Source organism: Apteryx mantelli, chromosome 12 (genome assembly GCF_036417845.1).
Source record: "Apteryx mantelli isolate bAptMan1 chromosome 12, bAptMan1.hap1, whole genome shotgun sequence".
In the NCBI taxonomy this organism is placed as follows: Eukaryota; Metazoa; Chordata; class Aves; order Apterygiformes; family Apterygidae; genus Apteryx; species Apteryx mantelli.
Genome location: NC_089989.1, coordinates 22,722,571 through 22,745,951, shown reverse-complemented (window position 1 = coordinate 22,745,951; position 23,381 = coordinate 22,722,571).

Genomic DNA, 23,381 nt, shown 5'->3' with positions numbered 1-23,381 from the left:
ACTGCTGCACATGCTTGAAAACTACGACTCAATATTTAGAAAGGTTTGGAAAGAGATGCTTACAGGTAAAATAATAAATCAAGTGTGATGACCTAGCAAGAAAACATTTTTCTAATTGTGTTGCCTGCAGAGTGTGCCCCACCGTCCTTGTGGCACTAACCCCGGGAACATGCATGGAAATGGTTTGCACTGTTGAGGATAAGTCACTTCTTGGTATCTGCAGAGGTGAAATTCACTGTTTGTCGCCACCAGCTTTAGATGCCTCCCACATTAGGTAGAAGGTGAATAGGATTTTCAGGGTTATAATGCTCTAAATTTCCACTGCTATCCCATTTAAGTGCTCAAGCCCATTGCTGGATGCAATCCCCAAATTACCCAGCACGTGGTTCTGCTCACATCTGTGGCCACACTTCAAAGGCAAACAGCACAGCTCCCTCCACCCCAGCCTTTGGATGAGGGCTGCTTTTGCAAACAGATAAAATAAAATTTGGCCTCATAAAATGTTCGAAGCAGAAACTGCCTTAAGATACAGCTGGGCACAAAACATTCATTAGCCCCACCAGAGGAGCAGAGAACAGAGTCCCAAAGATAAAGGTACTTATGTCTGGGAAGGCCAACAGACCGTACGGTTATCTCCAATTCCTCCTGGGTAGTCCACTGCCACCTCTCCTGTACCTCTTCTTGAGGCACAGGTTTCCCTCAAAAGCACAAAACCACTCACTGGCATGTTTTACATGTTTGTTACTAGCAGAGTTGGCCTTACTCAAGCTCTTTCGATCTCTGTTTTTCAGACAGGACAGTTACAATGCAATGAGAAGATAAACAAGCTATAATATCTTGTTTTTGCTACTGAACTCACGTTATCAGCAGTGACTTTGACACTTGGCTAGAGCTCTCGTTTTCATACGCTCTAGTTCTATTGTGCTTTTTCTGATAAGAAACCTCAGTAACAGAAGTGCACATCTGAGAACGACAAGAAAAAATTCCTACTTTCACAGCAGTTTGACTGTTCTCAATTCCACCAGTGTTGCAGCAGTTTAGGAGCTGCTTCCAGTTTGCACAAGGAACCAGGAAGATCAGGGTCAGTGTCCCATTACCTAATTAAAGTCAATCTGAAGGACTCTAGTAGGCAGGAACATACATGATAAGATTTTCTTTTTACTAGAGCAAAATGAAACTACCTGGTTTGTTTTCTAAGGATAAACAGAATATCTGGGTGGACGCACCCTCCTCTCACCTGTTCTGCAATGCACAGGACTCTTGTTCGGCTAACACATACTCACCTTTAATCAGAGGCACCAAGCTCATCCTAATCGCAAAACACTGCTCTGCTAAACTTAAATACACATAACAACTCATTCCGCTCAGAGGGAGCGCAAGACAATTCAGTCACAGGTCCTGGTTTTTGCAGCAGCGGGACCATGCTTCAGGCACTAGCAAGATGTATTTCAAACCTTCAGTGGGAGGAGCCCATTTCTTCTCTCTTTTCTTCTCTCCCATCCCCTAACTTTTTCAAGACCTCAGTTTCAGAGGCCTACTAGCAAACTATTGTCTCACTTCCTAAATCCCCAAGACAGCACTGAGAAATAGCTCCTGTGTGCAACATGGCCAAAGCACAAGCCATATAGCACTAGCTTTCTGCAAGTGCATATTGCCATCTCTCCTACTGTAGGCATTAGCCTGAGGACTCACATATAGCATCAAGTGGCTGCCACCAAAGTGAGCGAGGTATCCCAGAGCCGAGGCAGCCTACAAAACAACAGGAGGGCAGTTTTCTTTCTGCCCCCTTGCTGTACTGAGGCAGCAGTGAAGGCCTCATCCCTGGTTGCAAGGTTTGTCCTGAAAATGGGCTGCAGCAGGGAAAGCCCAGCAAGGCTCCTGGGGAGGGATGCAGCACACAGAGCAGTGAAGTGCAGAGGTCAGGACTGTTGTCTGAGCTGCCGAGGAACAGTTTTATCCGGTTGCACACAGCGATGAGGTGCACCCATGCCCTGGGCTGAAGCACAGCACACTTGTGCCAGGCAGGCAGAACCGAGGTGGGATTCAAGGTGGCAGCTAAGCTGAGGCATTTGCACTATGGGCCAGGGCAGTCAGGATGCCGAGCCCTGCCTTCTCCTAGCTCGTGCAGATAGGTAGAAATCACAGCTGCTTGGACCTTTTTTTTTTAACCTCTCTTCCCTGGAATATTGTGTGATGAGGTCAATTTGAACTGTGCTTACCTGGAACTCATGTTAGAAGGCAAAACACCAATTACTTATATTTAAAAATAGACTGAGAGAACATGCTTTTTTCTTCTTTTTTTTTTTCTTGCCGATTGCCTGGTGGTACTTATTGCTGAGAGGAAAATCAAAACACCACCACCGATTAGGCATTCAATGCTTGTTTTTGTTTGGATAGCAATCTAGAAACAGAATGAGATGTTATGTGGTGACAAAGGGAAACAAGCACCCTACCTCATCCCCAGCGCAAGGCCTGCCTGCGCCCTTCTGAACAGCAAGACTTCTCAAGGTGACAGGTTGAGTTTAACCAATTTTATTAGGTCCCATGTGCTCTAGCCCACAGATTTCCCCTGTGCCACTGAGGACTGGCACCCTTAGTGCAATGAACAACAACAAAGCAGAGTTCCTCCGTCCCAACAGCCTGTTAGGCAGCTTGTCACGCTGATGCAGCCTTCACCGGTCCAAAGCGGAACTGAAACGCTAGCTATTCACATGGCCTTAAAACTATTTTACAAACCACAGTGACTGTGTCACTGTCAGTGAACAAACAAGGAGAATTTAGGAACATCTGACAATTCATCTCAAACGTTCACTTTCATAAAAGAAGCATCCATCATTCTTGCAAAGGATTTTGTGCCTGCCTAGGGAATGGGGTGCTAGGAGAACTCTGCTGAGCTTCTTGCTTCACATTACTGGAAACCCTTTGGACTTCAAACACTTCAGATATTACAAGTGGGTGCCTCTGAGAAAAAAACTAGATTCCTTTTCATTTCTTTTCAGCTTTTGAAGCACATTTGTATAGTTCAATTTTATAACACAGGGAGGAGTGCAAGGATAGAACCATGCTTGCTCAAGTTATCTCCATGTCTTCAGATACATTTTAGGGTAACGAGAATTTTAGGAAGAATTCATAACTACACGAAAGAAAGACTTATGGGCTTTGCAGCCAGTGTGTTAGGGTTATTAAAATATGCTTTGTTATCTTCACACATGGTAGAAGCTTTATGAATTATTCTTATGGAGATGATTCCTCGTTTTAATGTCTGAAAAGCCCTAAAGTTAGATGACACTTTGATTGCTGCTTTCACTGGGTAAGTATTAACAATATCTCTGCTTTTCAGGAAAATGAATATTCCCATATTTTCCCCAAACTAACCCTTGCAGACATGAAAGACAACAACAGAGTTTCTCTTTGTTTCTCAAAACTTGTCTGGGGAGCAACGCTAGACATACTGCAGACAGATCAATCCAGAAGAGAACTATTCTGCAAAACCAGTGAATGAACCAGCACAGAAGGACCAGAAAATAAGTTATTTAACTTGCTAAGATACCTTCTGGAGATGTTTGTACTTTGTCTGTTACCCAGTCTGTTCGGTATCTGGAAGAATAGAAAGAGCAAAAGGATGAGACTATATTAGTTGACTGGGGAACCATTTAATGGTTCTGTTCCTAAGGACTAAACTGGCATCTTGCAATGCACTCTACTTGAGAGCCAGAGGTATGGAGGATGGAAGGGCAACTGTGCTCCTTGTGCCATTAGACAGATTATTAGGAAAATGGTGTCAGCCCTTCACTTGCCCCAGCTGCCCTTCCATTCTGCCCTAGCATGGATGAGAATCATAGTGCAGCCAGCCTCAAACCCAAGCCCTTCATCTGATCTTAAGGGATTTAAAAACAATAGGGCAGGTAGTTCAGGTTTTGCTTGTGGGTTTTTGGTTTTTTTTCCTTTGTTTGGAGCAACAGTTTCTGGAAACGCAGTAAGAACATCAGTGCGACTGCACAGATATGTGGCTTATCTTTTGGAAATATTGTGCATCATGTTGACTATTTAATGTTTGTATTGATGCTTTTGGAAATTCTGGCCATCCAGAAAAAAATGTGTAAGGCTTTTGGGACACAGAACTAGAAGTCTATTAGAATCTCTAACAGATCCTGAAGAATTTACCACAAAGCAGGTAGATTTTGGACATATGTATGTGGCAATGAATTTTTAATATAACAGAACACGTTTTTTCTTAGTAGAGTAATAGGAACAAATGACTATGTAGTGCCTAAAACTGCTAGTTTAAAAGCGTAAAGTGACTGATATGGAAGTTGTTTCGTCTGTGCTCAATAGGACATTAGTGAAGTCGAGCTTTATTTTTCCAGGCACTTGCAGAGCAAATGTAAGGTTAAACAATAAATAAGCAATTAACAATACATTATGGAGCGCCTAACTACTGGACAGAGCTGACAAACGCGTGTGTACATTGGATGATTTCAAGAGATAAAAGGATATGTTTAGGGGGTTGATTTGAGGCATACTTTCCACAGGATGAGATCTCTGATATCCAGTATTTGTCTTGTTCTTGCCAAGCTAGAGAGGTTTCAAGTATGATAACGATTGTTACAGTTTACTTTGTTAAAACATTTACTTAGTGTTAGCAATAAAGAATGCTACTTACAGGCTGTTTGTTTCTAACATGAAAGCATATGATATTTCTTATAATAATTATAATAAGTTTCATGTGGTTCTTTAGAAGAATGAATCTAATTAAAGACTACTTATTTAGCTGGTCAACCTGTATTAGTGTCATTAATGCAGGTGACTGATTAGGTCCAACATACCTTAGGACCAGAGCAGGCCATTAGACACATGAAGCCCCCTTCAGCGCTTCAGGAGACTGGATCTTGGTTGCCCCATTCAGCTTTGCTTTGCAGAATAGTACCAGTTCTTATGTCACTGTCTTTTCAGTCATGACATGTATATGGTTCCACTGAACAGCATCAGAATATAGTATTTTTTTTGTTGTTGCAAATTCTTATCAACTAGCTGCTTTTTAAAAACTAATCTATGGATTTTATTAGGATATATTTATCCAAGTTGTTATGGCAATGGTACATTAGAAATCAAATGAAATATTTGTTGGCATGACAAAATTAATTGTTGCCTAGGGTCGGGTACAAACACAACAGCAGAGATAACATCTCACTAATATGGTTTGTTTGAAGTAACAATACTGTATCAATTAAATGGGGACTAAGCTGTGCTGCCTTCATAAGCTACTTAGCTGATGCTTGGGGATGCAAGACTTTACAGTATATGCCAGGGGAAAATGGTTGGACTTACTGCGCTAATGAGTAGCTGGATTTTCTTTAATACATTCTCACTTTTTCCAGTGTCTTGTACTGTGGCGTCCTTCCTGGATTGGGAACGCGAAAAGTGTTTCTGTGCCTCGCATGGCAACGGCATTATGGGAGTCTATTTCTTCCTTCTATTCCAAGTAGATTGCGGCATAAATAAAATGTTGACTGAACTTGAGATAAACTCAAGTCACAGTGTTCCAAAACCCATATGACAAACTCAACAGAAAGTCTGGGCCACGATACACATATGCAGGCCATTTAAGAAATTTGAACCTGGACTTGGTTTAGGATTTCTGATCCTGTCCCCAGTTTCGTGTTGCTTACAATAAAGAATTTGTTTCAAAGTGATCTCCTGATTAAAGAAGACAGAAAGACTGAAATTCAGCTCTGCAAAGAGAAAGCAAAGGCCAGGACAGCCCTCTTTTGGAGGGACTTAGTTGGTGTATTAGTCTTGGCACAGATCTTTGGAGGGGAATTAGTTTCATCCTTAGTATAGGACATAAATCTCTCCGTGAGGATGATTCCTTTGTCATAAACACAACTCACAGATGCTGTGGAAGCTTTTAACCTTCCGCAAAGGCAACAGACAAACTCAAGCCCCAAAACTTGAGAGGCAGATTGTGCTTCTCAAGTGAAGAAGCCAGAAAGCCCATGGCACAGGGGAAGCCAGAGCTCTGTGGCAGAGCTCTCCAGCCCAGGCCTGTAAATACAGGATTTAGAAAGTAACAGCTAACAGACTTGTACACTAACAACTACAATCTTACATCTATTTATACAAGCAAAAATGCGGTGCATCCTGCCTTAAAAGTGTGCCTTTCAAGTACTGAGCAAAAGCAAACCATCATGCGCTTATCAGAGCTCTCTCTGCAGCAGTGCACTCCCTTTGTGCCATCTACAGAACAGAGATTTCAGCGCAGCCATGGCTGAAACCACCAAGTTCTGGAAGCTTTTGCATTCCTTCCACATGCAGTGAATCATCACAGAGATTTTACAATGCCCAAAAGAAAAAAAATAATTTTTGAGCTCTGTTGGACCAGTATGAAATGCCCAGAGTTCCCTCTTTCCTACAGTCCCTCTTCTTCAGCCATATTACAAAGACTTTATTTGCCCTTTTGCTGCATGACAGAAGGGCTGGCAGTGCAAGTCAGATCTACAGGAGAGCACATTTCTGTGAAAGTCCCACTTTCCCTGAGTTTTAACCCTTGGTCCTAGGGAGAGAAGATATATATGCAACTCACATACTTGTTATAGTACATTACATTAGACGGCTCTGACAGAAGTTGACATGAGACATTTTTATACGATGGTACCAAGGCTCTAATCAGTTGCCCAAAGAAGACATCTTTTACTTGCAAAATGCTTTTTTTTTTATTTGCCATAACTTTGTACAGCTGGGTTTTGTGAAGGAATAGTCATTTTTAAAACATGTGCATTCAAAATCAGAAAGTAGCTCTCAGCAAAAAGACCTGCACACAAACTATGCGCCGTTCTGGCCCACAGGTATGGGTAAAATATCGCAGAGCTGCTGTACACAATTAGATTTCATCCAATACTAGGAAAATGCATCTTTCATGTAGATTATGTTGTATGCAGCCAATTTTCCACACAGCTGTATTTACAGCATAATGAAGTCACTGAATGCCACTATGATACTATATAGAAACCTTTAATAAAACACCATAACTTTTGTGTCCATGCAGAAGGAATGTGCTGCCAGGAGATATCATATTTACAATATAAAAGGGGACGTATTTTAGATTTGTCCCAATTAACCTTGTAACGAGATGTATTGGAGTGCTTATTAATGACAGTAATGAGATGCAGACAAGACAATGTATAAAACATCATTGGCATATAAATTAAATTCATATACACAGATACTTTTATGCACTGGACATGAAGGGAAATTAAGAGGAAATTTTGTAGGGAAAAAAAGTCTAATTAGTAAAAAATTCAATACTCTTCCTAGCTTGTATCCATCAATGTTAGAAAACCTGTTTGACCACTGACTGAGGAATTGTTCCCATTGCTATTACTGTGCAAGTTACAAAACTAATTTTATGATGGTTTTCTTGGAAGCAGTATTTGCTACAAATAGCTATATATGTATTATCCTTTGACTTTATATTGCTCTATTGTTTAATTTGCTCTGGTATGGATGCATGATTAAAAATAAAACATCTTTCTACCTTTCGTAAGCTACTCCAGATAGATATAAGTTTATTCCTCGTTGACGCAAGTTATAATCACCTTATCTGCACAGATCCCACAAGTCTTAGATTTTAAGTCAGCATAAAGGCTCCAATCCCCAGCAAAAAAGCTAACATATCTGCTTAAACTTGTAAGTGGGAATTGTCTGTCTGAAATTTATGGATCTACTCACATGACTAAAGTTATTCACACACCTAAGTGCTTTGTTGAACTACGGCCTAGTTTTCCTGTTCTACCACCACACATCTTCATTAAAGTCATGGCTAAATCCCATCCAACTTGGAAAATTTAAGGTGTGCCATTAGCAAAATGGAGACTTTAAAATGATTGTCATGACCAGCAATAACAACAAACTGATTACCATGCTGAGCTTTATAATAGCATTTCACGTTCTTTTCATTATTGGAATTATAATAAACAGATAAATTATGTCCACACATACACAAACAGCTATGTAAGCATGGCTGAAATAGTCAGAAAATCACTTTATCAGTGGAGTGATTGGATCTCAAAGGATACTAGAAATTAGGTACAGTAAAAGTAATAGCTCATGCATGACTTATGGTGATCAGGAAAGGCAGGAGGCCAAGGAATAAAGCTTCAAATACCTAAGAGTTGTTCATATTATTACAATTGTATCCTGCCGTGTTACTTATTACTTCTTTAAAAATACTAAATGAAGAGAAAGAACTTTTTTTTTCAGTGTTGTTTAACTCTGAAAACCATCACACCTCTCAAATAACTTTAATGTTCTATATTTTCTAAAATCAGTTGGGGAAGGAGGATAAAACAAGGCAGAAGAGGAATGAATAAGCTAAAAGGAATAAGGAACAAGTGGGAAGAGGAGGGGAAGTCAGCAACAGCCTCAGAAGGATGAACGCACTGAAGAAGCCAAGTTGCAGAGATGCTGGAGGACAGTCTCCAAAATGTCAGGCCCTATTCTCTGCCAAGCTGCTCTCTGCACATCTCTCCATGGCTGCGTGGTGGGAGGAGGCAGCACTACTCATTTCCTCGAGACACTCCACTGTTCTTGCCAACATCTAGAGCGATGGCTCATCCTGCCCTTCCACTCATTTTAGCCCAACACTGTTGAGGCCAAGGTTGCTCAGCACCCCAGATTTGCTCATGATAGAGGCTTCCCCTGAGGTCTGCACAAAGTCTCAGAAAATAGGTTTATGTGAAATAGCTGTTGTCCCAAAGAGCCTATAAAATATAGATGAACAAACTATGGAAGGGGCCACCCTACAGAGTCACACTGAAGGCAAAAGGTACTCTTGGCTCCTAGCTCAGTGCATCTTAATTAGTCAAAGTCCATAGCTCGAGTCCTTCTCATTCAAAATCCTTCTCTACTAATCTGTTACTTGCTGTGCTGAAGTCCACAGATCTACACTTGTACCAAAACAGAATTAAGCAAAACTCAGGCAAAAATCAGTATTTTCACTAACGCAACAGCTTCTGATCAGCACAGATTTGGAAGCCGGTGCTGTAAAGGGAGATAAGTCTGTTCCCAGAAACTCTTATTTCAGATTGGTGTGTTTTTTCTAAACTGCTGTGGAGTTTTTAAAAGTCTACAAAACTTAGTATGTGATCACGAAAAGTTCAGAATCACACCATACACTACTTATTTCAAGTTTACCTTCTGAGTCAGCACAGACAGGCTTAGTGAAAGCTGTCTGGGTTTTACACTCCTAGAAGATTTTACTGTCATTCACTTAGGACTTTAAATATGGGTTGAAGACTTCAGTAGTGTCTAAAGTTCTTCAGTTTATTATATAATCTCGCACTGGTGAAGTGGTAAATACAATGGAAGGAATGTCTGAATGACACAAACATTGGGTTGGAAGTACCTAGGTTCCCTGGGGCCACAAGGTTGAATCTCAGCAGGGTCAAACCAGTTCTTCTGCTTCAACTTATATAAATTAAGCCCCACACAATCTACTGTGCAGGGTCTTTCACACAAGGCTTTAGGGAGAACTTGTGCAGATGTTCAAATCTCCTACCACTTTTAAGAGAAAAATTTATTCCAGTGTTCTTGTTTCAAGTGTCACAGCCATATATTATTTTGCAGAAAGTTGTGGGTTTTCCTTTATCTGGACTACTACACACCTACACTTGGCCCACTTGACATATAGCAGTCAACAGCCTGGCCCCGAACTGAGAATCAAGTGTACACTGATGTCTACCGATATTTTCCTAGTTGTATACTTTGGGTCTATAAAAGTAATACACAGAAGAAGCTACTATTAACTCAGTTTCATTTCATTTTAGTTAAACAGAAAGCTCTGGCTACAATCACCACCTTCCCCTAATATGCAGCTATGATTGAAAACAGGAGGTGAGATCTAGTAAAGCAATTAGCAAGCAATCTACTTGCAACTGATATATTAGATGCCACAGGTGACAAGAAGCACCAAGAATCAACATATATGTTTTATAAATTCTATTTTATCATCCAGGGATTTTTTTTTTTGCTTGTTTTTAACCTTGTTTTTAAAATCACAGCTAAGTGAACCAAGCAATAAAATCTTGCTACTGAACAACAAAAAAAGCTAAGTTAGTTACTGAGTACCTATTGCCAAGGGCAACACACGTTCAACAGAGGATATGATAATGACAGACGAATCCTCACTAAATTCTCTCTCTACCAAATAAGTGCACAATGTCTTAGATATTTTCACTCATGCTCGAGTCACCTTCCTTCCACAGCAGCTGCTTGGAGCTTTGTCAGTGAAAGCCAATAGAGGTATGGTTTCCTGTCATTAATATGACAGAATCGCCCCAATTTTCAGCTGACAGCACTGGATTTTTATGGCTTTTCATGCCTTTTTCTTTCCTGCTCCTCCTTTGTATTTATATTTTTCCCTGGGAATTTTATTCTCTTCCTCTCTGTTTCCCCAATTACAGTCCCTTGAGCCAAAACAGATTCCTACACCTTCTATATCCCCTTTTCACCTTTCACAGAGGTTTTTTGCTCCAGACAACAATGGAATGAAACAATGGCAATACAACGTGACTTCATTTAGTCCAGTGTCTTTCAGACTGATCCAAAACACAATCCAGTGATCAACAACCCAATTTCAGAGTCAAATAACAACATAAGGGGGGCTTTAGCACAGGTAGGGCTCATTACTGAGTATCTGAAAGCCTGGCTGGAGGCCAGGAGTGTGGATCACACAGTGACTGGCCCTTCTGGAAGAACTGATCCTCCACAAAGGAGGAAGCTAGGGCAATCCATAACCACACTATCTGCACTCACAAAAGGTGATTCTTGCTTTTTTTTTTTTTTTTGGTACTGAATAAGCATGCTCCCACCACCAGCCCATAAGCCAAAAATCATTAGCCATTACATATGCTAAGGAACCAAAAATTAAATCTATTTCCATGTTTTTGCTGCAAAAATCCTAAAGCTAGATGCAAAAATCCTAAACCTGCTCATTAGTCTGGCCTGTAGACTGTTACCTGAATTAACACAAAATCTAGGCTCTTGCTGATACAGGCTAAAATCCTTTTGCCTTTCTAACAGATGCAGCCCCAACTGCCTACATGTAGTAATTATTCACTTTATTCCAAGATGGAAATCAAACTTTCCCTTTAAGTTAAACAATCACGTTCTTAAGAAAGCCATCAAAATCATCAAAACAGTTACTAATTATTAGGCAGTAAAATCTTGATCCATGCTTCTAGGGTTCTGAAATTACCAGAGGCCAATAAGCAATATCTAGCAGGAAGTGCATGAAAGCACCTTTGTTAACATTCCTTTTATTCCTTCAAATTCATTTTGTTTAGAAAGAATATTTCTCCTTATTTTCTTTTACCAGATAAGCTCCGAGCTGGAGAGCTTTTGTAACAAGGGCTAGCAAACAATGTAGAGCATTGGAAAGAAACCATGTTTAGACAGGCGAACCATGGATAACAGTGATATTGTGTATGTCAGGCAAGAGAAAGGAGGGACTGCAAACTAATAATGACAGAGCTATTTATTACTGAATAACCAGCCTCTAATTTTAGAAACATAAGATCTCCTATTTTCCATTGTTCATTTTAGTTAGTATTTTCCCTAAATAGTCTCCCTCTTCCTATATGCTATTTATACAATTGCAAAGAAAATATAAAGTACCTGCAATGTTAGCAGAACGTCGACAAAACGTGCTGTAAGCAATATATTGGTTGTGCATTGTCTGGAGCGGGGACAGCCCAGAGAATGATTTTGTCTTTTGCAACAGGACATTCCTTTCTCCTTTTAGAGAAAACATTCAGTCTTTAATACTCCATTGTATCACTGCATCCTGAAGACACAGAGTTGCAGGTAGTACACAGAACACTGAATAAGGTTAAACAGGTAACTATTTCAGTGAAGAACAGGCTTTAGCAGCCAGGGGATCAAGCTCTGAACTGGTTTCTCTCTCTTTAAAATGCTTAAAACATTTTTTTTTTCTCCATATGAAGCCAACAAAATGCTTGGCAATGGCTCAGAAACCAGTGCACCGCAAGATACCCTGTCTTGCTGTTTCCTTGCACTTCCCTCATCTGCTGTAACCACTTGTTTCTTGACATAAGTAGGCGACAAACCTGTGATTTAATGTGCAAGGCCCTCAGCTACACTCTTACGCTCCCGCAACAAAGGCCATTGGGGAGAAGGGGTATTTTCATCACGTGCATACAGCGTTTACTCGCTCTCCGAGTGTCCGAATGTGCTATTCAATACAATGATGTATTTCTCTTCCTTTTCCTGCAAGATGGCATATAACTTCCCCTGTTTGACAGCAAAAGAAGTTAAGGAGTCATAGGAACGGCTGCACTGGGCCTTAGCAAAGGTCCATCTCACCCCGGACCCTGCCTCTGACAGCAGGCATAAGCAGATGCCTAGGGAAGAGCATGATAACAGCGTAAGCTTATAATACTTCCTCCTGGCCTTAAATACTTCTCAGCTCATGACCTTTCTTACTCAAGTGTGTTTTCTTTGTATTTAATAGCACCCAGTGAATTCCTCTTCCATGAGCTTGTCTGGTCTCCACTTGGACTCATGTAAATTTTTAGCAGCAACGGTGTTCTTTTGTAAGGACTGTCTCCTATATGAAAAACCACCACTTTGTTTTGAACTCAGTCCCTACTAAATTCATTTGATACACACCTATCACCCACTTACATTGAGTGGTTTGAGAGCAAATTTGGATTTGTCCATGGCAACCTGCCTGTTACGCACTCTGCAAATATATCCATGCCCTCATTTGTTATTAGCACAAACAGAAATCAAAATTCAATCCAAAATAAAGGAAAGAGAGCTGGCAAGGCATTTTTGCTAGTTCTAAAGGTGGAAAAAAAAAAGTACAATCTTGCCTCTCTTCGACAATTTTGACATTATCAGCTCTTTTAAATAGATATTGGAGAGGTGAATTTGGTTCCCACTTGAGGGACCTCGCAAGCTTAGAGGAAAGAAAAAGGCAACTGCCGGCATTCTTCACCTCCTCTTCCCCATCCCAAACCTTCTGGTGAGGAAAGGGAGCTGGCAACAGAGCAGAGCACCATAGGACAGTAGCAGTCTCTCGGCCCCTACCTACTCAAACTGGCATCAGCTGCTCGCCGTCCCAAAACTCCTTGTCTGCGCTCCCAAGGGTGTGCAGAAGAGCGTTTCCTACTGCCAGTACCAACTGTAATTGGCTCCTCTTCCCGAAGAGGCAGAAAAGTAGAGAAAGGCAGTAAATCACAGGATGTTTTCCCCTTGGGCAGGGCTGAAAATTGTGTAAGGACTCAAGCTTCTTCCTTCACTGACAGACTTGCTTCAGCAGTCGCCAAAACTGCATTGCTTCTTTGTGAGAGCTGGCAAAAACCAGTTGAATATTCAGTTTCTGTTGTGTTGAGCCATGATCCTGTACGAACTATTGGTGCCAAGTTTTAAGCAGCTCCATGTGCAGCGTTTTGTAAATCATTTCCAGATATGCAAATGGCATCATTAAAACATTTGCATATACCCGTAAGTTTCTGTTTCAGGTCCATATGCCCAGGCCACAGAAGAGGACAGAAAATAACACCATAGCATGGCGCGAGGCACGTAGGTATGCAGAAGGTGTGTAGAAATAGGAGCAGGGAAATAGAGACCGCCTCTGGAGCCCCTGGTAACTGACACCTAGGGTTGCAGAGGAGCAAAACACAAAGCACTCTGTGCCACATGCAAGGAGCAACCTTCATGAGTGAACGGTACGTGATGTTTCCAGCACTGGAGAGCCTGTCCAGAGACTTGCACAGAACCTCAGCTTTTCATCCACTCATCCCACTGACTTAAGTGCCCCTCACTTTGTAGGATCAAGGCCTCCTCAGCTACATGAAGCAAGACACAGAAACTTGAGAAATGTATTTTGAGAAAGAGCCACCTGTATGTAATCCAGAGAGTCATCCCAAGGCTAGAAACCATGAGGACCTCTGAGGAAACGAACAAACTAGGGTGGCTTAGCTCTAAGATGACAAGTCAAAAAGGGCATGAGAGTAGCCTTTGAACACATAAAAAAATTACTGAAATAAGAAGGGAAAAATCTATTTTTGATGACCATGGCAGATAGGAGAAGCAGTAATGGGGCTGAATTGCAGTAACAAAGATTAAGGTTAAACATTAGGGAAAATTATCAAGCAATGAGGCTACCAAAGCACTAGAACAGATTGCTTGGGGAGGATGGAGACTCTCTGTCACTGGAGGTCTTAAAGAACAAACTCGACAAGTATCCGTCAGACACGACAAGTACAGGTGATCTTGCCTTAAAGTAGAGAGATGGACAAGATGACCCCTTGGGACCCCTACAAGTCCTGTGGCGTATGGAAATAGGCAACATAATATGAACCATGTCTATACATGCTCACAAACTGCAAAGGTATTTTAAATCACATTTGAAAGCTAGTAAAAAAGATAGTCACAATTTTAGCCCTCTTGGGAAAAAAATTATATACACCTTTAGTTGCAAATATTTATCCGTCTATTTTATTGACTGTGATTCATAGCCTTGTTTTTATTTTTCATTTCTTTAGATTGTGTCTTCAATTGTACTTGGCCAGCTTAATTCCTTAGGACTCCTTAAAGCTTTAAAGAACCAATTTTGAAAGATTCCAATTTCTAGCAAGAACATTTTCATTATTATTTTTTCTAAAAGGAAAAACATCAGGGAAAATAAGGGGTTTCAATGACCAAATATAATGGGGAAAATATTTTTTACATTGCATGTTTCCCTCAATCATCTTCAATAAATGTAGGAGTTATGTACTTTATTCCCTGAAGCCATGAAACTGAAAAAAAAAGAGCTAAAACTGTCAAATTATTTATTGAAAATTATTTCTTATCCTTACTGTACAATGAAATGTATGTACTGATCCTGTAAACACTTCAACAAATGCTCGTCTTTAAGTTCATAACAGCCTCAATTAACTGGTCTTAATGTCTTATCCCTAAATAATTGTATACACCTACTATAACATGCATATTTGATCAAATAAAATGGCCAATGTATGCTTATTTGTCATGAAATAAAGCCACTATTCAGTAAAGGCAAAACAAACTGCATAGCACATGTTAATAGAAAAAATAAATGAAATACTTTTTTCAGATTCTTATTCTCCCAGGATCCCAAAGCTGTCACAGAACTGAGTACTATGAGTCCTTTTTTTTGAAGGAGGCTAAACCAAGACTGTGTAGCTCACCCCATCCCACACAAGGAATCTATGTCTGAGTCTGGAGAAAAAGCTGTCAGAGATTTTGGATGTATTTAATTCTATGAGAATTTTCCATCGACTCCCAAGAAGCCAAGTTTTCTCCCCAGATCTGCTGTTGCTCCAACAAGTGAGGCGTGCTGTCATGTGGCTTCCCATACTCAGATGTACAGACCTAACACAGATGAGTCTATTTATGGATGATTAGAAATAAGTCTGCGGAACAGAGGCCTAGAGAAAAGTACTGAAGAGACTTGACAGCACAGTCAGGTGCAGACCGTAAGCCGGAGGAGGAACTGCACTGCAAAATTAAACACTTTGCAGGACAGCATTTGGGATGTTATCAATGGCAGTGTAAAGCAGCTTCACACAAACGATCTATCAAACCCAAGCAGGCTAGCAGAGCTAATCTGTGTCTTGGACATGCATGTGGAAAGGACTGTGTCAGGTTTACTGCAATATTCATTAAACAAAAGTAGTGACTAGCATGGTTTCTGCAGACCACCTCTTCCGCATGTTTGGAAAGGATTTAACTTATATATTGGTTCCTTTACACAAAACCACACACTTTTATTGTTCAGTTATAACACCTGAACTAATAAGATATAATAAGTCCAAAATTCACACTGCCAACCTTATAAACAAATCTTTAAACCTTGGCCACAAAACACCCACAGAAAAAAATACTCCTGTCTGGCATTAATTCATTCACACCAGCCCATTGAAGAAAATGCATCTTTCTAACTACCTTGCAGTAAAGAACATCTGCTTCATAAATCTTCAGCAACTCAACCTGAAAACAAACCACTGCACTCAGAATAATAAGCCCACAACTGTTAAGATGAAGATACCAACCCACTACCTCATGGTAGCACTTCTGCCCAGAAGGCACACTTTGTAGACAGACACATTTTTCTTGTTTTAAGAGGCAGAGACAACAGGAAGGTGCATGAGTGATAAAAAACCTGAAAAAAAAGAAGAAGGAAAAAAAAAGACGCTGAATTCTGGAAGAGGCAATTTCAGGGAGTAGCATTCCTCTCCTTTGTCCCTCCAAGATGCAGAGACCTTCAGCTAACTTGGTACACCTTTCTTCTTTAATTGAACTAAAATAAGACATATCAAATGGTCACCATAAAAAAAGTAGGAGGACGCTAACTTTTGAGCAGAAATCCATAATTCTTAATAAAATTTACTGATTTGCCAAAAAGACTTTCAATTCTTAATGTCCAAAATTCTTTGTGAACCACGTTATACATGACAAGTTGCATGTGACACATTCCTGCAGCCCCACACATTCTTACGCCTGTGTTGGCAGGTCTAGTGGATAGCAAAAGGGGGTTAGGACTGGTCTTCAGAAGAAAACACAATCCAGATTACTCATATAAGAACAAAAGTTGTGCAAGTTTTTGTGCCAAAAGGGTTTCTGGAGAAAGAGTGTTCTGTAAAAACAACATTATAATTTATTCTCCAATTAAAATAACTCTAGGAGTAGGCATACTAACTAAGAATTGGGCTTTAATAGGAAACCTGGTCAACCAGAAGAAGATTGGCCATGGAGGTTTGGCCAGCCTATTCCAGAGCTGGTATATATGTGTAAATAAACTTCTATACATACAGATTCCATGACTGATACCTTTACTAGTAAGTCAACATTCAAAGTATAAGATGCTAGCACTTGGCAGAGAGGAAGATTGGTGTCATGCTGGCGTTGAACGAAACAGCAGTTTTTCCACTGTGTGCAGAATGGGGCACGCTAGCAATGTGCCATCCCATGAGAGGAGCTGGGCTGGCTGGACCTTGGTGATGGGACAGAAAGGGAGGAGAGAAATGAGTGCCTTGTATCTGGTCATGATATGGACCAGCTTTGGTGTTCAGCTTGTCTTTGCTCAGAGAGGCTTGGAGAAAGTTAACAAAAGTGGGCTTTTCGGAGCAGCAACAAAAAAGATAAAGAACCAGAATGAATCACTAAAGACCACAGAGAAAAAATATTAGAACTGATGGCCATTCAAAGCTATGGAAAGATGAGTTTCCTACATGGTATAAAGCGCTAAAGGAAGCATTACAACACCAGGAAAAGCACCTTATTAATAGCAGATTTTTTTGGAAACACCCTAATTTTAAAAAGCTATTTTAAACAATGCTGCAAACACCTCAAAAGTTAAAAAGGATGATTTCCCTTATTCTCCATATCCATATATTACCATATCATTTAGCACAGAATAAAGACCCATCAATTTAATTATACAGCAAAAGACAGGTGGTTGTTGTTGTTTTCTTTGATGATGATGCACTGTAACAATAAACAGGCCTGTTATTTTTAAATTAGCATATGGGTTCTTTCTTTGATGATACAACACCTGTGGTTAGAGTGTATGTTGAACCGGAGAAAATACCTCCTGGAAACATCTCCACAGACTTAAGATTTCAAATTTAGAACAACAAAAGCTCCACTTGAATCCCCTGTTGTTGGAAGGAACAGCAATTAATTATTAAAAAAGGAACCAAAACATTACCATCAATCCTGCTGACAAGGGGTGCTGTTGGTTACAGTGGACAGGGACAATTATGCACATATCACAGGGCTACAGACAACTTCTGAATTACAATTACACCAAGAAACTCACTACAAATATAACAGATGAATACCACTGGAAAACATTATCAGGACTGGCTTAAAACATATGTTGCATTAGTGCTAGGGGATAAATAAAGCATACACCAACTTCAGAAAAGATGTCCATCCAGGCAGTTTTTATACATTTTTGTACATTAAAAAATTCTGCAGTTCTGGAGCCTATGTAAAATTGCCAAAAAAAAATAAAAATCTTGTACTGTATTAACTATTGGTACATGAGGTAAGAAAGTACCCAGTTAGGAATTTTTCAAGTGCTCAGTCAAAAAAGGCAGACTTGGCATTTTCCTCATCATTCCTTAGGATGATAATCACGGTCATGTTGGTGGATGTATCAAAAGTAAAGAGCCAAAAGGGCCTTGCAAGATGTACTGCTATTAGAAGAAGCACCAGTACTCCAGATGAGCATTCTTTGCCCATCATCTGCATCACTCAGGCTATCTCACTGGCTAAGCCATAAGTAGAAGATATTCTTCATATAAGCTCACAGCAAAATAATGGTAGAGGAACAAATAGAAGAAAAAACAAAGCAGAGAAATTATAAATAAATTGGTAAAAGAGACTGAAAAAATAGCATCCTTTAAGCTAACTCTGAATTGAGAAACATCCTGATACTTCAGTACCATGCAGAAAAATGTGTATTTGCTGTAATAGGCTAAATTGTCTTTAGTAAGAGGTAGAGGAAGCAGCAAACTGAAACTGAGTGTACCTGTAAGACCTATCAGAAGTGACCTGGCCCTGCTTCACATTAGCAAAACCTTGGGTGAACAGAAAAATAACTGAAGTACCATGTGTACACAAAAAAGAATGGGGAAGAAAGATAAAGGAATAAAATTGGAAGGTGATAATTAAAGAGATGCAAAAAAATCCTCTAAATATAGATCCGAAGATGGAAAACTCAGCAAACAAACTTCAATAGTTGTGTTTTTATTCTCAGCCCAGGTTTCCTTCCATCAGCGTATCTCAAAGCAGTTTACAAATATTAGCTGATGAAATTTCTTCTTCTGCTGAGCTTCCATTGACAAAAATCACATCTCTTAATGCAACCGAGTGCTGGGATAGAGTTTAGTCATGAAGATCTGAAAAGCTTTTGACTGGAGGGAATACTTTGAAACTGAGCAAACTTCCCTAAACCACCTGGTAAAGGAAGGCTTTCAGATGGTTCTTAAAAAGTGCAAGTTCCATCGGCAGGGAATTTACATCCACCCTCCAGTACTCCAATAAGATATAAGTACTGATCACTAAGAATAACTCATACACGATAGCACAAGCCCAGTAGTCCACTTAGCTCAGTCCTTACTATTTAGACACAATATAGCTAAACTTGCAGTTACAGGATGCTTTAACCTAATTGGTCAGATCCTCATCTGGTGTAAATTGGTATGTCTAGACTGATTTCAACAGTGCAATCATGCTTTATGACAGCTGAAGATCAGGACAAATATCATTCATGAATGACTAACTACAGACTTTAGGTCTCACAGCACAAAGAATTTAAAATTCACTGTTTCACCAAATTATTTTTGATAGCCAGTGCAATTATAGCAAAAAAAGCTACAATATAGCCTGGAATGGCATAATAGCATTTGATTCTGTGATAATACTATCTCAACATCATTTACCATCTTTACTATAACCTCTTTTTGCCATGTTCCTGTTCTTCCAGAAAATAAAATCTATAATATGTAATAATTCAGAATTAATATCTTGATTCCCTAGATCCTTTAATGAATTCAAATGCACCTAGGGAATCTAACCAAAGACATCTGTTCATGAATAGTGAGAATTATTACCAAGTCCTGGTGGAGACGGCAAGATGCCATCTCTTCCCGAAGTACCTCCCAACTGAGAAATCAACTGTCTCCTGGCTGAATTTTCTTGTGTCAAGGTTTTACAGTGTTATGTCTCTTGGGGTTGCTTACTAACAAGAGCTCCCGCCCAAACTTGTTACATTCCCCAGAAAGAAGGAAGACAAGCCTAGCATTTTTTTTTATTGTCCAACTACACATGCATACTACCTTTATCATATAAAATAACAATGGCCTCAATTAATACTAATTACTACTCCAAAGTTTCACAAATCCCTTTTTAATCATCTTTGGGTTTAACTGATTTACCCTAAACCCCTCTGTCTGCCAAAAAATTAACATTTCATTAGACAAATCATAACCTACTCCCTATTCTCCAAAATCCAACCCATCTGGAAATATTCTACCTCATCAAATGTCAAACTTGCACAGTATAATGGAAAACTATTTTTATTTAAAAACCACACATACATACACATACTGAGTGTGATATACTTACATATAGATACAGATCTAGAAATATCACCACACCCACATCCCACCCACTCACTAGTCTCCAGAAGATGTCCAGTGCCTTCACCAGTTACCATTTTACTTCTTCCTCACTCTGCAAATCTTCTCTCCCCCTTCCAAACATCCATCACAGATTAATTTACCTCTACTGTCAGAAATGTAAACCATCAGCAGCTTGTTATATTGAAGAGGTTAAATGAAACTTTTGACATGACTTGTGTTTAAAATCCATCTTTAGCTGATGGCATGTCAGCAGCTAGAAAATGTGTAATCAGGAGAGCAGACCTGAAAGTCTGAAAAGTCAGAGAATGCAAAGTTCTGCTGGAGGTTTTTCTTTTCTTTCTTTTTTTTTTTTTTTAATTTAACAAGTTCTAAAATATATTTTCTATTTTTGGCTTAAAGTGTGGCTATGGTCTGAACAGTGACTGTGTAAAAATGGCACCTTCCTACTCAAAAGATCTGCTCCCTGAGTGCATTCTGAGAAAAAATTTCCTGCTTCAGAAAAACTATGGACCAGATCTCCATTTGGTTTAATTAATGTGTGGGAGTTCAGCATCAGTTCAAGACCTGTTTTGTATTATTATTGCTTTGTATTTTATTAGGCTACATAATTATTATATATATACACAGAAATATATATTTAATCTTTCTCTAAATTGTTTTTGTTTCTTAGTTTTTGTTTTTACAAGTTGACATTGTGAAGCTGTGAGCAATGGCTCTGGTAGCACACGGTGGGATTGAACAATTACAACACTGCTACAAGTCTTATCCATAAACACATACAATGTATAAGGAGTATCTGAGTGCCTTCAAGTGCTCGCAGTAGCCAGACTTGTGTGGCTACAGGAACTTCACCTAAAGTCCACTTGAGCCCTTATTACCTAAACATGCATCTTGGCTATGCCTTTATCTTCCAGTTATCTTAGTTCAGTCTTATTTGCAGAAGGGAAAGTACAAACTGCAAAGAGTTCGTCTTTACCATCAGACTGTGGCCCAAATAGTAAAAGCTGCCCATGTAACTCCCTCTGCCATTCTCTGCAGGAACTAGTAACACCCTCACGGCAGGAACGCCTTCCTCATACCGATAATATCAGACCTGAAGAAAGGTGATTTATCCATGGCACTGCTGGTCCACAGAGGCCAGTATACCTGCTTTAGCCTTAGCGCACAAAGCCACTTCTTTTAGCTCAGACCACAGTGGTTCTTGTTTAGATACTGAGGACCCTACTTCAGTCTCCGCAGCCAGCGCAGGGGCTTGCATGTATGAGATATAAGCTGCACATACACCTCCCGGCTCTGGGGAGCGCTCCGTGCAAGCTTTCCGAGGAACCAGTGGGATGCAGTGACCACAGAAAGACCTATTACCATCGATTCCCAAACTACAGCCATAATTTAACTCTTGCACAGACTTCAGCTGTGCCCTCCTGCCCCTGCCAATTCACAGCCAAATTGCCTCCAAGTAATCCCTTTACCCATGAAGCGCAGTTTAGGGGTGCTCAGTCACTGCTTGCTATTGTGCACATGTCCTGATGTGTTTGGTATTTTTTGTGCTTTCTGACTCACTTTTATCCATAGTACTTTCATTCCCCACTGAATTATCCCAATGTATTTCATTAAAATATCTTATCATCAGGCATATTATTCTACACTTTCTACCTTTTCTACCTCATGAGGATTGATTAAATCAGCATGACGGTAGCTGAGCAGCGTTTAGGACTCAGTGTGACCACATCTGATTTGTTCATAAAGGATTTTCCTTTCTGTGGCTGCCAGAGGGGTGCAACTTGATGCTCAGTTATTAGTGCCTTTTCTATTTAGAAAATCAGCTACTGAAATTGTTCCAGATTAGTTTGTTTAATCAAAAGCACCAGATAAAATTAACACAATATTGACAGAAAGAGAACTTTAAACTGTGTAACTGTGCCAGTATTAGGTGCTCCAAGGTAATTCTTGCAGTCTCGTTACAGCTTGTGGCAAACTTACAATAATAATACCTTAATAATAATAATACCTTAAATTTATACAGCCGTTGTTCTCCAGAACTATCTGAAGGCACTTTAGTGACTATATATAGTCATTACTTCACCTACCACCAAACTGCGGCTACCTCAGGGATGGAACAAAATACTCGCTTTCAACTCTCTGCATCTTTTAAAATGCTATGGAAAAAGAACAGAAAATTCTCTACTGTTTCAGGTGAGCAGTTAAGTAAATAGAGGGCTGATATCCAGGAGAATATTCATAGCACATCACATCACAGTCCTGGTCAAAGTTTCCATATGTTGCTAGACGAACGCAAGTACCTGGGATTATTATATACTTCCTGTGTACATAAAATACCAGTTGTGTCTCTTAGTAGAGATGCCTCAACCCGCAGCAAATCCATGAAGCGAGGATAATGCCCAGAGGGCTGAATTACACCACAAAACCCTTAGAATGTCTTTTCCATCATGTCAGTCCACAAAGTCATGGCTTCCTGATTAATGCAATGCTAAATTTTCCATGTGTGTTCAGTTATTTTCATGATACTTGCACCAGAATTTGAGCCTTTCACCATGTGCTTGTCGCTAACTGCCTCGCTGATAGAAGTGGGAAGATTTCATCTTGTTTCTAAGTCCTCGCTTGCAAAAATACCTCTCTTCTGCATGCAAACAGCAGAGTTTGTTGAGTGAGAAGCCTTATTTCTACATGTGCTCTCTCTCCCGCCCGCCAGAGTCCCTACATGGCTACTCGGTTTCTTGGCTACAGCAGCCACCAGCAAGTTAACAACATGTCCCCCTACATTCTTGGCTAGGATCCACGATGTATCTGCTGGCCCATTCTCTTGCTCGAGAAATGCTAAATAGCATTGCTGGCATTTATATGTCTCTCGTCACTGCAATGCCGTAGGCCCATACACTCCTCCTTTCCTACCCGGTGGTTGTCAAAGCGGCTGTAGCACCCTGGGATCATCATGTCCCCAATTCATGTGGTAATTCAAGCTGCAGGCTTGAAAGACCACACCTGCTGGAAGCCTGTTTCTGGGGGCAGAGATTCGCAGAGTGGAAGAGTGGCCTTTGGTAAGGAGAACTGTGACAAAAAAAATTAAAGAAGCAGAGGCACTGATTTACAGTGCTTCTAACTGGTAATTTGCCACAAAACCTGCCTCAGCTGTATGGTCTCTCTCCAGAAATAAACGCATTA